Source organism: Sinohyriopsis cumingii, chromosome 9 (assembly GCF_028554795.1).
Source record: "Sinohyriopsis cumingii isolate HCF-2022 chromosome 9, ASM2855479v2, whole genome shotgun sequence".
Taxonomy (NCBI): Eukaryota; Metazoa; Mollusca; class Bivalvia; order Unionida; family Unionidae; genus Sinohyriopsis; species Sinohyriopsis cumingii.
In genome coordinates this window covers 99,429,294-99,447,267 of record NC_142969.1, presented here as the reverse complement: position 1 = coordinate 99,447,267, position 17,974 = coordinate 99,429,294, and the positions used below count along the sequence as shown (strand labels likewise).

Below are 17,974 nucleotides of genomic sequence, written 5' to 3'. Positions count from 1 at the left end.
AAGTACCTTTCAAGGATGAAATCATAGACAGGGTTCTTGTCATACGTTAACATTACTTAAAGTGGCTAAACTGTAACGAAACAAAGTGCCGTGGGTCACGTTCACTTCCGGGCCCTCAGCAATGCCAGATTACTTGCTGTACACTGTTGCCAATATAAACACAAACAACCGCATTAAAATTAACAATTTCTTTTAAATCAATACTAAAATTGCCCAAATCTAAGCCAGGGATCACCACCAAAGAAGAGATGAAAATTATTTAGAAATAGATTGGGACTTCATTAGCGGGAATTGACGCGGACATAATAATTGTGACCTAAGTACTATAGGTAATGATTTTTATGGTAAATTTGAATGAAACTCCAGTATTTCCATTCGAAGCCTATTTTAACTTTACTAGGACATCTTAGTGACTTTTATGGCAAACAAAGGGTATGACAACTGCCAGAAATTGTGTACTGTTGGTGTTCAGCGAGGTGCAATTTTTGGACCGGAACTAAATTTGCTATATTTTCTTTAATTATAGGAATCAATGCAGTAAAAGACGAATTTTGATATAAGATAATGTCCATTTGAAAATATGTTTGAAAATAGAAAAACAAAGATAAATATCATTTTATAATATTTATTTAAAAAAGTAAAATAAATTTTTTATACAAATTTTAAAAAATATACAGAAAAGTTGACCAACCAATGATATTTATGGGAAGAGGTAGCTTGGATCTGTATAATGTATTATACTATTTTGTCCCGGTGAAGTAAAGCACGATAGCCTACCGTGTGCTAAAAATGGCGTCAAACCCACAACACCAAATATACCTGTTCAAATGCACATAAATATACACAGTTAAGAAGCCATGACAAGTGCTATGTTCCATATTTATTGTGTCAATTACTCAGCCAGTAATCATCACCTGACCCTAGGAGAGCATCCAATCTAAAACAACTCTACCATCTTGTTCTTAATATCAGGCCAGACCTGAAAAGAGATAACGTTAAGTTATTTTTTCATCTAATATTTTAAGATATAGATAATTGAAGAGAAAAGGTACTAGACATGGAGATATCCAAATGAAATTAAGTGTGCATGCACAGCAAAAAACAAACAAACCCACAACAACATTGAACTTGACCCAGTGACACTCACAAATGTGAAGTGGTAAGCATGTACTAAAGTGACCATCTACATGCGGAATCAGAAGTTTACAGACTAAGCAACTAAATAGGTACACTAGCTATCAATAAGTTTAGGGTAATATGGGGAAGGTGAGGTTTGTTCTTTGCGCAACAATTAGTACCTAACAATAAACAAGGAAGATAAGCGGCAAAGTAATACATTGAAAGATATTAAAATAAGTAAGCTAACTCTTAATGTAAATAATAATTTTGAACACTTCAAGTAAATAGAAACAATTCTGTGCATGATAGATCACCAATAAATACAAGTATTTGCATGACAGATCAACCATATGTACAATTTTGTGCATGACAGATCACCTATAGGTACAATTATGTCTCTGACATATCAACTATAGACATAATTATGTGCATGACAAATCAACTATAGGTACAAGCTAGTGTATGACAGACCAGTAATATGTACACTTATGTGGCTGAGAGATCAACGATAGGTAGAAATGTGTGCCTGACGGATCAACTTTAGGCACAAGTAGATAATATAGCATCCACTAAATGTGACATTCTGATCCCCCAGGTCATAAGAATGGTTCGTAAAGAATGTCATATCAACATATACTACAATGCCTCACTCTGTCAATCAATGTCTCAACCAAATTAACAGTGTGTGTGATTTTGATTTTTAACGTGTCTTTAACAACGTTTCACTCATATCGCTACGATGTCTGTAACCGTTCCGGTGACCTAGTGGTTAGAACGTCTGCCTCGGATGCGGAAGGTCGTGGCTTCGATCCTCGGCCTAGTCATACCAAAGATATACAAAAATGGTTCTAACAGCTGCCTCGCTTGGCGCTCAACATTAAGAGGTTAGTGTTAGGACTGGTCGGCCTGGTGTCAGGATAGTGTGACTGGGTGGGTCATCATGCTACATGTCTGCGGCATGATGCCACAGTGCTAGACATCATTATAAACAGCCACACTGCAGACATCGTAGCGATATGACTGAAAAATTGTTAAAGCTACGTTAAAATTCCAAATCAGACACACACACACGATGTCTGTAGTGTGACAGTTTATAATGATGTCTATCTAGCACAAACAAATTTTTATAAAAGCAGATATACATTACTGATACATTATCTCATCATATATTAACTACTTGGACTCATAATAAATAGTAGCAGTGACCTAATTGCACAACATCGACTAGAAGGATCTCGTCATGTGCAGCAATGACCTACTTGCACAACATCGACTTGAAGGATCTCGTCATATGTTTTGAATAAAGACCTCATACTGATTTTCAAAGATATTTTCTCTGAAAGAATTTGAAAAATATCCACCATTTGAACTCGTATATGGTGTAGTAGTACATTATGCTTTTATTGAGCATTAACCTCACAGAAACCGTAAATGTGCAATATCGTTTCTCAAACTTTGCACATATTTAATTTTTGAACAAACTTTTTATTTAAATTTTAAAGTACGTCTTTAGTTTAAATTATTACGCACATAGTTCGGTTTTTAATGTCAGTATACATAAAATGTCAAATTGTCACGTTTCTACCTCTAATTAGTAATCATTGCCATTCCAATTTAAAGTTTTACGGTCAGTACTCTGACGGGTCTCCGGTCACATTTATTTTCCAAATAAAGTACTTGCATTTTTTTAAGAGGCTCAGCTGTGAATAAAACAACGTGCTCACGAGTCACATTTGACTTCCGGACACGCATCAATGCCAGATTACTCTCTGTGCACTGTCGCCAAAATAGACACAGACAAACTTACTAGATAGCTCATATTCAAGTGAATGAACAATTTCCTTTAAATCAATACAAAGAATGCCTAAATCTAAGCAAGTCATCAACCCAAAAGAAGAGAGGAGAAAAGTAGATTAGGACTTCGTTAGTGGGTATTGATCCGGTAGTAATACTTGTGACCTAAATCTGATAATGAAAATACAGCATTGATAAATTTGATAAAAGAAAGAGTTTATTGATTGCATTTGTATTGTTTCTAGAAAATAAATACAATCAAATGTTTCCACAGATCAATGAAAGTGCCCGTTTTATCGATCGAGATGTGATAGTGCTTGGAAGAGAAACTTTGTGTAACAGGGTGAATTTTGCAGCTGTCATTATAACATGTAATGATTTTAAATCGGTACATGCAATTTTGCATCGGGATAAGTTAGAGGCATGTTTAAGGATACTGGTACTTGAGTGCATCCTCTTGGTATTTGATTGATTATTAATGAGTTTCTATTTGATAACTAGCCGAATTGGCTTTTGTTAATCGAAATGGCCAACGGTTGAAATACTGCAGACACAGCATTTGTACTTGTTGAAATATTTGTCATAAGTTGAAATTTTGCATATTGAGAGGAGCGGGGAATGTATCATTTTCCGAACCCTGGAGGGGCGTGTGTTAATAATGGCGGTTAAATTAGATAAACCTGAGATCTGTTTGGGTAGTTAATGGTTTGGAGAGTGTTTCCCAGGCGAAGTCTTGTGTTTAAAAAAATGACTTGCACAAAAAAATCAGGCCCTCCAGTTTCTTGCCCGAGGCGACAAGGTCTTAACTCAGGGGGATGGCGAGACTCTCGTAACGGTTGTCCAAGGGACTTGTAGTTGCGAGTCTATGAGAGACACATAACCAGAGGTGGAAGGAGATGGCTCTGCTAAAGGAAAAAAAAAGTGCGAATCTCAACACTAAAAGGGAGATGATATTGACCAGCGGTTTAGGGGCTGATTTCGCCTATTTAATTAAACCTGCAAAAATCGGCAGCCAATTTTGTCTGCATACATCGGTGTACATTTTATACACTTGCCGATATTTCTCGCGCCTGTGGAGCTACCGTCGGCTGAAAGGTTCGTTTGGTGTCATGTACATTATATTTCTGGAGCCAATCATATGTTTGGCGACTTGTAAATCAACCTGGAATAGCACACGATAGGCTATACATGGCGCCCAGTATTAATGGTGGAGGATGAACGCGGGAAAACCCTGGAAAGAACCAATGACCCAGGATAACTACTGGCAAGCTTTCTCACATACCCACATTAGCCGAATCCGAGACTCGAACCCACGCAGACAGAGGTGAGATGGCAGTGGTCCGTAACGGAGAGCGCTTTGGAGTAGGAAAGAATGTGTTGGATAAAAGTGCTTTGGTTTCAGTCAGTAACTCTCTATCAGACTCTGACACACAAATGAAGGAATTAGAATTAAAATACAAGATGGAACTGGAGTTGAGGAAGCTGGAGCTTCACAAAGATAAAGAAGAAAAACAAATGAAAATGCAGTTACAATTGAAAAAAGAAAAAGAACAAATGAAATTGGAGAAAGAAAAAGAATAAATGCAATTACAAGAAAAACAAAAGCAGTTATATAAGGAAGAAAGAGAGAAAGAAAGACAACTGCAGTTACAAAAAGAACAAGTACAGTTACAGAAAGAGTTAATACATTTACAGTTGGAGAAAGAGAAGCAAGAGAGGGAATATCAATGCAGGATGAAAGAAATGGAACTGGCAAGTGAAAAGCACATGCATACTTCAAATCCAAATTTAAGTTTTGATCTTGCAAATAATAATAGATTAGTGCCCCCTTTCAAAGAAAAAGAAGTAGACAAATATTTTCTTTAATCTGAAAAAGTTGCTGAAAATCTGAAGTGGCCACGGGAGCATTGGACTCAGTTATTACAATGTGTACTCACTGGTAAAGCTAGTGATATTTACCGTTCACTGTCAGTTCAACAAAGTGGTGACCAGTGGCGTCACTCGGGTTGGTGTCACCCAGTGCAGTAGCTCATGGTGTCACCCCCATGGTCCTCCTTCCGTAACAGACCATACAGAATCCTTAGTAATGTCATTTTGGTGTCACCCCCTCTGATGGTGTCACCCGGTGCAGTCCGCACCCCCCCCCCCCCCCCGCATCCCCCTAGCGACGCCACTGCTGTGCCTGCTAGTCATGTATTTAACTATGATCGGTTATCCGCTTATGAAATCCGACTAGACCGAGCAGTGTGTGCTCTGTAAAATTTGCAATTTTTCATTTTGGTGTCACCCCTCTGAGATGGTGTCACCCGGTGCGGTCCGCAACCCCCGCACCACCCTAGCGACACCACTGGTGGTGACTATGATACGGTTAAAGAATACATCTTAAGGGGTTAATAGTTAGGCTCTGAAGCTTACCGGCAAAACTTAAGAAACATTGGAAAAGAAGCTGGACAAACTCAAGTCGATTTTGCTAGAGAAATAGATCAGTTATTTGACAGATGGTGCTTAGCCAAGAATGTTGAATAATATTATGAAAGTCTTAAACAACTTGTATTACTAGAAGAGTTCAAAAACTGTGTCCATAGTGACATTAAGTCTTATCTTGACGAGCATCAGATTGAAACCCTGGAAAATGCTGCTCGTGCTGCTGATTCGTATTCTTTAACTCATAAAATTCCTTTTGTAAATAAGACTTCTACTCAAAAGTCTTTTGGCAGAAAAGTATTTCAGCCTAATACAAGCCCTTCTAAAACTCAAACTGGCACAACTTCTAAAAATCAAACTTCGGAGAAGCTTGATTAAAGATCCTTGTCTCTTCCTACGTGTACCTATTGCAAGAAAAAAGGACACGTTATTTCTGATTGCTACAAATTGAAAAATAGGCATCAGAATCAAGACAGACCTATTCCAAATGCTCTTATTTTTAAGAGGTCAAGGTCACGGTCATGTATTGAAAGCAATACATTTGTTGGGTCTAAAAAAAGTCTGATTTTATTATGGATAATTATGAACCATTCATATCGAAGGGTTCTATATCACTCTTGAGTGATTCGGCCAATCCTATCCCTATTATGATTGTATGAGACACAGGAGCTTCTCATAGTCTTTTATTGTCAGGTACTTTGAGTTTTTCTGAGAAGTCTTCTTCTAATGAGAGTGTTCTTATTCAGGATGTAGAATGCGACTTTGTTCATGTTCCTGTCCATTGTGTCAATTTGTCGTCAGACTTAGTTTCAGGACCTGTGACAGTCGGAACGGTCTCTATTTTACCCGTTGAGGGCATTCATTTATGACTAGGTAACGACCTAGCTGGAGACAAGATTGTGGTTAATCCACTTGTAACTGACAAGCCTTGCTTGGGTCAGAAAATCGATCCAATTGAAAAAGAATTCCCTGATGTTTTTCCAGCTTGTGCAGTTACCAGAGCTTTGGCAACGAAAGCTCTTGAGAATGATGTTGATAAGGAAAGTATTCCTTTAGCTGACACATGCATTGGTCAGGCTTTTGATGAGGTCACTTTCACTTCTTGTTTGGATCAATCAGAAGGTATTGATCACAGTAATCCTCTTTTAACGACTCATTCTCTTTATTTTAATCAGGGTGATAAACGACAATCATCTGTCGTTGAACATGATAAAGATCATGAGATCTTCTGTTTTTTCAGAAGGCCATTAGTGAAACTGAATCCTCTGAAGTTCCTGTCTGTTATTTCATTAAAAATGGAATTGTTATGAGAAAATGGAGACCTCCCGAGGTACCTGCTGTTGACGAATGGTCAGTTAACTATCAAATTGTAGTTCCAAAACCTCACAGACAGGAAATACTTAGTCTGGCCCGTGAAACTCCATTGGCTGGTCATTTAGGGATCAGTAAAACTTATCACAAGATCTTAACTCATTTCTATGGACCAAACATTAAAAGTGATGTTGGTAAATACTGTAAACACTGTAAATCTTGTCATACCTGTCAAATGGTAGGAAAACCCAATCAGAAAATTCCTAAGGCTCATCTACAACTTATTCCTGCCTTTGACGAACCATTCAGTAGAATTATGGTAGACTGTGTTGGTCCCTTACCTAAGACCAAGTCAGGTAACCAATACCTGTTGACCATTATGTGTGCGTCAACAAGGTTTCATGGGGCAATTTCCTTGAGGAATATAAAATCCAAAAAACAATAGTAAAAGCTTTGATAAAGTTTCTTTTAATACTCAGTTTGGTCTTCCCAAGTCCGTACAGTCTGATCAAGGCTCAAATTTCATGACTGGAATTTTCCAGCAAGTTATGTACGAATTAGGCATTCCACAATTCAAATCTTCTGCCTATCACCCCGAGAGCCAAGAGGCATTAGAAAGATTCCATCAGACTGATTCGATCATATTGTTTTGATACGGGTAAAGATTGGGAAGAAGGCATTTATTTACTATTGTTGGCTGTAGGGAATCAGTTCAAGAATCTTTAGGTTTCAGTCCCTTTAAACTGGTTTTTGGACACACTGTTCGTGGACCATTGAAGTTATTGAAAGAAAATCTTCTTTCTAATGAAGTTTCTGAAATTAATCTTCTTGATTATGTTTCTAATTTTAAATACAAGCTGTCAAAGGCTTGTGAGGTCGCAAGAGCAAATCTGCACTCTGCTCAATCCAAAATGAAGTCAAGATATGATAAAACTCGAAGGAAAGGAACTTTCAGCCTGGTGATAGAGTCCTGGCTCTCTTGTCAATACCACAAAATCCTCTTCAGACCAAATATTATGATCCCTACACAGTTGACAGGAAAATAAATAATTTAAACTACATTATAAATACTCCTGGGAGGCGTAAACAAAAACAACTCTGTCACATTAACATGCTAAAAGAGTATACTGAAAGAGAAAGTCAGGTTAAACATGCAATTAATTTAGTTGTACCTGTCCCACTCAGTGAAGATTTAAGTGAAGGAATATCATCGGATTCGACTGACACTGGAGTGACAAATCTTTGGAATTCAGAAATTATCAAAGATCTGGACCCGAAACTTTCACAGTTTCAAATGCAAGAAAGAAATGAACTTAAATAGTTATTATTTGAATATGAGCACTTATTTCCATATGTTCCTACAAGGACTAACACAATTTTCCATGACGTTGAAATTGTAAATTCTAAACCTGTGAAACAACACATGTACAGGATAAATCCTCTCAAACAGGAATACTTGAAAAAAAGAAATTCAGTATTTGCTGAAGATGATTTTATAGAGCCCAGTAAAAGTGACTAGAGTTCATCATGCATACTTGTTCCAAAACAAGATAAAACTTTCCGTATGTGTACTGATCATTAGGAAGGTGAATAGTGTGACAAAAAGACATTCATTCCCATTTCCAAGAATCGATGACTGTATTGATAAGATCGGGAATGCCAAGGATGTCACCAAATTTGACTTTCTGAAAAGATTTTGGCAGATTCCACTAACGGAAAGAACAAAGGACATTTCGGCATTCATGACTTCAGATGGACTTTACCAATATAAAGTAATTCCGTTTGGGATGAATGGGTCGCCAAGTACATTTCAACGCCTCATGAATATGACTGCCTCTGGTTTAGACAATTGTGATGCTTACATCGATGATGCCATCATCTACAACGAGACCTGGAAAGAACGTTTAGCAACAATTAGAAAATTCTTTGACAGGCTCACAGATGCATGTTTGACAATTAATTTTTCTAAAAGTCAGTTCTGCCGTGCTAGTGTAACTTTTCTAGGACATATCGTGGGACATTGATAATTTAAACCAATATATGCTAAGGTCAAGGCTATCTCTGATTTCCCTGTGCCTGTAAATAAAAGGCAACTGATGCGATTTTAGGGTATGGCCGGATACTATCGAAAATTTTGTTCCACCTTTTCTATAATTGCTGAATCCCTGACAAATTTATTAAGAAAAACAAGTTTCTTTGGGCTGAAAAATGTAAGGAGACTTTTGACAAGTTGAAAGCGATACTTAAAAGCGCTCCAGTTCTTACAACTCCAAATATCAACCAATCTTATAAACTGTCTGTTGATGCAAGTGATGTTGGGGTTGGAGCAGTTTTGATTCAAGAAGAGGAAGTGGTATTGATCATCCAGTGTGCTATTTTTCCAAGAAATTAAATAAGCACCAAAGGAAATATTTAACAATAGAGAAGGAATATTTGGCTTTGATACTGGCCTTACAACATTTTGAAGTTTACCTTAGTTCACCTCCTTCCTCGATTATTGTATTTAGTGACACAACCCCCTTACTTTCATCGGTAAGATGAAAAATAAAAATCAAAGACAACTAAGGTGGAGTTTGTTGTTACATGAATATAACCTTGACATCAGGTACATCAAAGGAAAAGATAATTTAATAGCAGACGCACTTTCCAGTGTATAACAATATATTATTTCATGTATACCGTGTAATTTATATGAGTTTTTTTAAACCTCATGTATAATTAGTCTGTGGTAAAAAGAAAGCTTTATGTATAAATCTTTCTTTTTTTTATGGGGGAAAGTGTTATGTGTATTTGATTTAATTACATCTGATTTCATATATATTTATTTCAATTTTTTTATTTTTCTTTACATGATATTGTAATGTAAATGTTTTCACTATAGATGATACTTTTTGTAGAACATATTTTGACCTTGACTGTAAGTTTATAAACATCAGGTGTTGATCTAAATACTGACATTGTTTCAGAATTTGTAGCAACCTTCGTAAACAAGTTCTATTTTATTTTAAAATGATTAGTTGTTTCCAAGGTCATGATGGGACCTTGTCTTTCAGATATAAACAATTATTTTAATTTTTATTTCTTGGAGTAAAAATAGTTGGTTTTCGTCAGGGTCACGCTGGGTAAACGTGATCTGTAGCAAGTATTTGCTTCAATAAACGTCTAGAAGATGATCACGTGAACATTGTTTACGTTTTAGAAAGCCCAAATAACCCATGTTTTGGAGAATTAATCAGTAGAAGCTGGGCTGTTAAACTGTTTTATGTTGTGCTTTTTGGAGTTATTTAAAATTACTTGGATTCAAAAGGTTTAGTTCTGGCTGTTGTTGTTGTTATTCTAGGGTTTAACGCCATTTTTCAGCACAAGATAGGCTATACATGGCGGCCAGTATAACTGGTGGAGGAAGAACCCTGGAAAACCCAGGGAAGAACCACCGACCCACGAGAAGCTACTGGCAGGCTTTCCCACGTACCCACGCTAGCCGAGCCTTGGACTCGAACACACGCAGACAGAAGTAAGATGGCAGTGATCCGGAACGGTGGGTGCTTTAGACCACTCGGCCACTCGGGGCCCCTAATTAGTTCTGGAAAATACGTGCGCTCATGTGATATTGTGGAACAATGACATTTTTTATTTATTTATTTATTTTTTTATAAAAGTTTATTCCGCTATCAGAAACCGGAGTGATAATTCTTATTTCTACAAGGAACTGTAGACTTCAACACTACAGATTGCAACATACGTCATCGTCTTTCATCTTGGATTCTTCGTTGGGATTTGAACCTGAAATCAGTAGAATATTTTGTTATTAGGACTACTAAAATTTTATTCTCGGATTATTTTTGGATCATTTTCAGATTCGATTCTATAAAACCGTAAGTTGATATTTTTTTCTTCTTCATTTTTACAGAATTTTTCCAGAGGAATAAAATATTGTATTTTTTAAAAGCTTGTTGTATTCACTCTTTCTTGTGTTACTGTTTATTCGAGCCTAAACAAGTGACATAAGATCTGCATGCAGCAAATTTTCACATTTTAATGAACAGGTGTCATCAGACCAACATATAGTCCATCAGTATCAATACAGATTAGTCGGGCCGGTTGATTTATCAGACTAGTCAGAATGATGACAGGATAATGTGACTGGGTGGGACATCATGCTACATGTCTGCGGCATGATGCCCCAGTGCTAACCATCACTATAAACTGCCACACAACAGACATCGTAGAGATATGACTGAATTTTTTTGTAAAGCTACGATAAAGATGCAAATATCACCCACGCACACACACACACACACACACACACACACACACACACACACACACTAATTTCTGTTGGAAAAAAGATCCAGTAATTCATGAAAAATAAAATATCATTAGGTGCTTTTAGCTGTAGGAAAAACATTCAAACGATGTACCGTATAACGTACTAAGAAATACATACTTTTAAATTTTAAGTAACATTTTCAACAATCCTACATTATATAAAATACATTAATAACATTTACAAAAACTTAGATAGCAAAAGATCTGGCATTATCAAGTTATGTATTCCTTTGTGAATTTCCTGCTCAACTTCCTTTGAATTGAGCATGTATTGAATATTATTCTCAAAAGAATTTAAAATACTTTCCATGATTTAAGTAAATAGAATAAATCGTGTACCAAGCACAGACGTAGACATGTTTTACATAATCTGTGTAAGAAATGTTTTAAACAAATATGTAAAATTTCAGAATACTCTGAACTTGTTTAAATTGCGCTGCACTATCACTTCCACAATGAATCTGACGGTCATTATCTGAGTTAAAAGTGTTAGAGACCTCAAAGTTCGTAGGTATTGCTTATATATTTTATATTCGTTGAATAAAAATTAGAACATTTCGGTTAATCATCCAAGGTTTAATTTTAACTATTTTCCGAAGAGGGGTCACAACAAAAGCACTACCCACTGGATTTAATTCCCGATATTTTAAGTTTTAAATGGGGTCCTATGCTAAGATTAATCTTTGGAAACAATGTTCACACGGTTCAGATATGTACTTAATATTGTCTGGTTAATTTGACAGTGAAATAAAGATTTCATGAAACCTAGGTCATCGTTATCTATTGTACACACCTTCATATGGGTCCACGTTGTACGAGGGTCGAACTTATTCAACTTCGCGATCAACAAAGACAAGACTACACCGATTAAATAATATAAAAATTAATAAAAGGAAACAGTGCCTAGGTCAAGGCAATCATTTTGGACACTGTAAAACTTGATGGGCGTTAAATTACGTGGGCGTTAAATTACGTGGGCGTTAAATTACATGGCCACAATAGCACATTATACGTATATTCTCTGGTCTAACCTTTATCCATCTACTTTCATTTAATTATTTTTCATATTTTTCGCATTCTTTCCGCATTTTCATGTAATTGTGTGTGTGTGTGTGTGTGTGTGTGTGTGTGTGATTTGGATTTTTAACGAAGATTTAAAAAGTGTGTGTGTGTGTGTGTGTGTGTGTGTGTGTGTGTGTGATTTGGATTTTTAACGAAGATTTAAAAAGTGTTCAGTCATATCGCTACGATGCATACAGTGTGACAATTTAGAGCACAGAGGCATATGCCACAGACGTGTAGCATGATGTCCCACCCAGTCATAGTATCCTGACACCAGGCCGACCAGTCCTAACACTAACCTCTTAATGCTGAGCGCCATGCGAGGCAGCCGCTAGAATCAGTTTTATAAGTCTTTGGTATGACTCTACAGGGGTTCGAACCCGCATCCGAGGTGGAAGTTCTAACAACTTAGGCCACCCGAACGGTCATGTAATTGGGGATCTTTTTGGCAAGCAAGGGAATATTGCACTGATGTACCACCTTTTTCTTTGGCGGGGGTGGGAGTGGGAATATTTATCTTTTTATTTCGCATGCACAATGTGTAAGAGATCTTTTTCTTTACTCACGGTTTTGTAGTTGTCGTCGGCATCGACATATTCGTCCGCGTTGATGTTAGCAAATGTAAACCTTTTCTTGTTTAAGATACAATCTCGAATGTTGTTTCTGCATGCAGCCCTAGGAGTAGTACCCCAGCTTACAAATAACATGGCACAGTGATTTCATGCTACAAAAATCATGTCCACGTTTTACGTCTAGATTAGCTTCTGAGACACTGTTGTTTGTAGACTGTAGAGTTATGAAAGTAGATCTGTGTGTGGACTCTGGCAAGTATTCAGTGTCGGATTAAAGTTTTCCAGGGACATAAGCGCTGAAAATATTATGGTTCCCCACCCACCTACAAATTGTGAAACTAAAAAAAGAAAATATTAAAAGCTAATAAGGTGTGAAAATACCAGTGTTGACATCATTCCAAATCAAAATATTCGTACATTCCGATCCAAATGGTCTTATATAATTCATTCAGGGGGCCCCGAGTGGCCAAGTGGTCTAAAGCGCTCACCGTTCCGGATCACTGCCATCTCACCTCTGTCTGGGTGGGTTCGAGTCCAAGGCTCGGCTAGCGTGGGTACGTGGGAAAGCCTGCCAGTAGCTTCTCGTGGATCTGTTGTTCTTCCCTGGGTTTTCCAGGGTTCTTCCTCCACCAGTTATAGTGATCGCCATGTATAGCCTATCCTGTGCTGAAAAATGGCGTTAAACCCTAGAACAACAACAATAATTAATTCATTTTTATCATCAACAATTATTTTTAATTTTGTTTCAGATGCCCCTGTGGTGCTCATAGCACGTGCTGAGTGCTTGATGCGTAATCCGGCACTGGCAAGTACTGGACGTAGTTTTCTTTGACCTACTTTTGACGCTGTAGTGACTCTTCTACTCCACCAATGTCGAATTTCTCAGATGGTGTTGCTTATACAATCAGTGTATCTGACAGATGCATGCATCCTGAAGAGCACGACATAGTGATATAAACATAGGTCACAATGACCTACTTTTTACACTTTATTGACTGTACGTCTTTGATGAAGTTGTTTGTAAATTCTTCAAAATGGATATGAGCAGTCGTCCTGATTAGTAGAGCAACACAGCCTCAAACAAAATAGTTCATGTGTATCTCATATTAACCACTTAGATTATATAGGTAACCTTGACAATGACAAACCTTCTGTTAATAAGCACGTACAGGCAAGCTTTGCCGTGTGCAAAAATCTCTCACATTCTGTCATTCAAAGCGTTTTTGTCGTGTCAGTGTAGTTCAATCTTCTATACTTCAGTTTTGGCAAATGATAAAAGAACAGAACGCGTATTGATTCGAAAGACACTCTACGTGCATGTACTTGAAAATCGCACGATCGGCTTGAATGCCAAACTTGTATCATTCATCGATCTTTATCAAGGAAGCAAACATATACACAGGTACGAAAGAATTAGATTTGGCAGCGTGACGACAGTAATAAATGAAATACAAACTAAACGACACTGATTTAAGCAATTCAAGTTTAACATGGGGGGGGGGGGCCGGATATTTCACGTGCTACCTTAACGTTGTGTAAATGTGTTTATGTCGGTACTGCATTCTGTTGGCGGTGAGTATTATGTTTGCATAAGTCGAATTAATGTGGTTTTAACAAAGCATTTTCTCCCTTGCAATCCAATATTTCAGAATGAATTGTCTCCGTGTCAGTTGCTTAGTTGAACGAGAGCGTCTAGAACTCCAAAATTGAAACAAAATTGAGAAGGGAAACACCACAATGATTCAAATACGAAGTAGTGGCAACACACACACACACACACACACACACATGCTATTTTCATCATGCATTAAACAATTGACACTACTTCATAAGGGGTAAGTGACACCATACAATATTTTGAGTTTTATACTTCGATATGCTACTGAGTAGAGAAAGGTTATCTTTACTCGGGCGATACGACCACTGACAGATTACATTTGACCGTGAAACTGACGACTGACTCTATGGCCAGCTTGCACATTTAAAATTGGGATCTGATGTTCCCGCCTTTAAATAATATATGCATGGCGCAGTTGCTCGGCTAGCAGAGCTTTTAACAGTCGAGTGAGCTGAAAAGGCCGGCGATGAATAGGGCTGGTCACGAACGAAGAGGATGTGATGCAACGCGTTGTTATCTAATACCTAAAAATAGCCTGCATGGACGAGTCATGACCCATACTGACAAACTGTGAAAGAAGGCAATGCTCTTGGAGCTATTAAATGTCCTCAGCCAGATGGAAAGTTACTCCTTAAACAACTGAAAGGGTCGGTTTACAATACCACGTTCGTAGCTGCTGAAATCAAAGTAATTTATATTCATTTTAGCAGTTTTGGATACCGTCCCTATAAAAAGGTCAATTTATTGGAGCACAATAAAATTAGTATCCTATGATTTTCAAACATAAGAAGCGTTTCTTGCCTATCGAATAAATTGTATTTAAAGGTGAACTTACATATGCTATCAAGCTATAGTTTTTCTATAAATGGACGGACACACCAACGTTTATTTTAAAATTATCTTGGTAAATTTTCAAGCTGAAAAGTGAACGTAAATGTACCCCCCCCCCCAACAAACAATGGCCGATACCTGTGATGGTATCACAAGGAGTTCGTACCATCACATGTTAGGTGGAAATACTTGCAAAAATTACCCTGTCTCCCCACTGCTGTATGTAACGTACTTCGCTGGTACAAATCTTAAATTGACAAGCTAGTTTCAAACTACCGGAATTATAACGTCAAGATGGACAATTGACTGTTTACGTGACCATTGAGCCATTCAGGTATATGATACTATCGAGAACTGGGAACTCAATGGATAAAGCGTCGGACACATAATCTAAGGGTCACGGGTTCAATACCCGCTCAGGACTGTCTGGATCGGCTGCTTTGGCGAGTCTTTAGGAAAGGTATTTAGCTCCAGTTTTCCTCAGCATGTATTGGCGTGTTAAAAATACTGTTAAAACCAAGCCCACCTCACCCCCAACCGAAAAAAGAAATGAACATAACAACAAACAAATACTTACTGACAGTTAGCCTAATTAATTGTGCAATCTATCGTTTACCTAGTTTTCTTTAATTTTAACATCTCTATTTCATAATAAAAACAAGTTATCCTGAAAATAGCCAAAAGTCCCGAATTCAGACTTCTCCAATCTAAGATCAGTTTCAATATTCAGAAAATTTATCTAATTTTCCTATGGTGTTAATGAGTTTGCTCTTTGGTCCAGGTCTGTCTGTCTGCCCGCCTGCCTGCCTCCCTGCATGCATGCATGTATGTATGTATGTATGTATGTATGTATGTATGTATGTGCGTGCGTGCGTGCGTACGTACGTACGTATGTATGTATGTACATGCATACATGTATGCATAATCGATCATATTAGCACAATCATGACTATATAGTGCCAAATTTTCAGAAAGAAAAATCCTTTCCAACAAAACGTAAAAATAACATGCACAATGAGAAAATATCACAAAAAGCATGGAAACAACGAAATAGGGAAAGCGCGAAATCCTTAAAATAAATGGTATACTTCTACTATATAAATCTGACTCTTTTAAAGATTGAAAACAACATCGGGTAGAACAGAATCACGGGACTTACTGAAAACCCCATCGGATAGAACATCATCACGGGACTTACACCATGGAAAACATGTAGCCTCACTATAATGGTCTCTTTATGACATGCTATGTAACGGAGCCGCATATCTAAGTGAAATTACAGAGAATGAAAATTGTGAAAAATTTAGAATGGGTACCATTTTTGCTTACAGCTTCGTGACTAAAAATCCATATTAAACACATCTGATCACATTATTTCATTACTGATTTAAACACTTAAAAATATGTACTGAATGACCTCAGATGCTGACTTGTGAATGATTAAACTGCTGACAACATATATTGTTTGTGACCTTTTGCTCTTCTCTCACCGCACATGCAGTTGATTTAGTATCTAATAAATTGTCGATCACCGAGTTCGAGTAAACAAATTTAGGGCCTTGAACGGGATTTGACATGAATGAAGTGGCAGTACATGTCGAAATTGTATCTTCAAAACGCATTACCCGTCTACCGGACACGCATCATCTCCACAACATTCACGATGCAAAAGAGGGGCCCTGAGCGCTCACCGTTACGGATCACTGCCATCTCATCTCTGTCTGCATGGGTTCGAGTCTCGGGTTCGGCCAATGTGTGTATGTGAAAAAGCTTGCGAGTAGCTTCTCATGGATTGGTGGTTCTTTCCGGGGTTTTTCCTCCACCATTAATATTGGCCGCCATGTATAGCCTATCTTGTGCTGAAAAATGTCTTTAAACCGTACAACAACAACAGCACACTGTAAAAAACGACGACGATGATGAAAAGAAGAATATAAGTAATTCCAGATTAAGTGATTTAAATATGCCGCACCATCATAGACAATTTCAGTGGTATGAAATATAACTCCATATTAATAAGAGACATGCATTATTTCATGATTGCATTTGAATCCCAGTACTGGTGCGAATACTTTGTTTCCATTTTGGCAGAGTTCCTCGGCGGATGTATTCACATTAAAATGACAGATGGCATAACAAATTTAACTCATAAGATAATTTTTAAAAGTTTCTTTATATACACACTTAAACACTATACGGAAGCTGGTGCATAGCAACCAACCGCAAAATTAAGACATATTCCTTACTAAACTTATGCATACAAACATTACTCGAAAAATATTTTCCGGATACTGTGGTACTGAAAAGAGCAAAAGCGGTCAATATATATTGTTCTGTTGTCTTGAAGTAGAGAGAAAAGAAAATAATAAGTTTGAATCAATTCAATAAAATCCGGAAACATGGACGATAAATATCCCGAAACGAAGTTGACGTTTGGAATATCCGATTTAAAAAAAAAGAAGAGAAACAATTAATTTTCGAGATTTAGCTTCACAAAATCTTTAAATGTTCGTAACGTTAACTTTCCTGGTATGACGAACAATGTATGGCCCGCACTTACGTCAGCTTGATTACAACATACATAGCTAAAGTTAATGCCATTTAAATGATTATTTACCAATATCAGGCAGGCATATTTGATGTACCCATACTTTAACATCCAGTAACAACGAATGTCGCACACACAACCTAAGAACATTTGTTACTGAGCATAATTGATTTCTGTCAATATTTTCATGCTCTGTTAAGGCAATTTAAAGCCCCTGTATACGACCTTTGTAAGAATAATAGTGTTGTTGCTGGTCCTGACTGACTGGGTTTGAATTTTAAGCCGTGTGCGGACAGTCGACCGTGTACGACCGTGTTACTGGTTCGTATACAAGAGGGATATCAAATTAGCATGTCACAGGAACTA

The 17,974-nt window shown here is 37.3% G+C and overlaps 1 long non-coding RNA gene across 1 annotated transcript; it reads right to left on the bottom strand.

Annotated features, from left to right (window-relative positions):
* Positions 1 to 611: 611 nt before the first annotated feature.
* Positions 612 to 17,944, bottom strand: LOC149792333 (uncharacterized). The gene is made up of 3 exons (XR_016423546.1): positions 17,678 to 17,944; positions 8,412 to 8,539; positions 612 to 979 (listed from the first exon to the last, which is right to left on the bottom strand). It is a non-coding gene; the product is annotated as an uncharacterized LOC149792333 (long non-coding RNA).
* Positions 17,945 to 17,974: the final 30 nt, after the last annotated feature.